At 41.7% G+C, this 913-nt stretch overlaps 1 non-coding gene across 1 annotated transcript; it reads right to left on the bottom strand.

The window, feature by feature from the left end:
- Positions 1 to 326: 326 nt before the first annotated feature.
- LOC144546026 (small nucleolar RNA R71) lies at positions 327 to 433 on the bottom strand. The gene has a single exon (XR_013508664.1). It is a non-coding gene; the product is annotated as a small nucleolar RNA R71 (small nucleolar RNA).
- Between the last annotated feature and the right edge of the window lie 480 nt (positions 434 to 913).

Below are 913 nucleotides of genomic sequence, written 5' to 3'. Positions count from 1 at the left end.
ACATCACTTCCAGCATCCGTGCACCTACAGTGGCTGCAAACAATTTTGAAATTAAAACTGCAATTTTGAGAATGGTCCAACAGAACCAATTTACTGGTTTACCAAATGAGGACCCAAACCTGCACCTGTCCATTTTTCTTGAAATTTGTAATATCTTTAAGGTTAATGGTGTGTCTGATGATGCCATTAGACTTAGGTTATTCCCATTCTCACTGACAGGTAGGGCTAGGGCATGGTTACATTCGTTACCAGCTGGTACCATCACTACTTGGGAGGAGCTTGCTCAGGCCTTTCTTGCTAAGTATTTTCCTCCTAGCAAAACAGCTCAACTTAGGAACCAAATCACCTCTTTTGTTCAAAAAGATGGTGAGTCTCTTTATGAGGCTTGGGAACGGTTCAAGGAATTGATTAGGTCCTGTCCACATCATGGTTTAGAGAAATGGTTGATAGTTCAGACTTTTTACAATGGATTGAATTATAACACTCGATTAACCATTGATGCAGCTGCAAATGGAGCATTAATGAATCGTGGGGTAGATGATGCATACATATTGATTGAGGACATGGCTCTCAACCACCATCAATGGACTTCAAAAAGGTCTACACCAGCCGCACCAAGGGCTACACCAGGTAGGCATGAGGTCGATGCAGTCGCACTTCTCTCTGCCAAGTTTGATGCTCTCACAAAGAGGTTAGATAAACTTAACATGAATGCAGTCAGCACAGGTAATCTCTTTTCTTGTGACAATTGTGGGACTGGTGACCATTCGACTCTTGAGTGCCAATTTGGCAATTCTCAATTTCTAGAGTCAGAAATTGAACAAGTAAATGCTTTAAATGGTTTTGGTAGGCCCCAAAATGACCCTTTTTCAAACACATACAATCCTGGTTGGAGGAATCACCCCAATTTCTC

Source organism: Carex rostrata, chromosome 28 (genome assembly GCF_964058835.1).
Source record: "Carex rostrata chromosome 28, lpCarRost1.2, whole genome shotgun sequence".
NCBI lineage: Eukaryota > Viridiplantae > Streptophyta > Magnoliopsida > Poales > Cyperaceae > Carex > Carex rostrata.
This window is presented reverse-complemented; position numbering and strand designations above follow the sequence as displayed.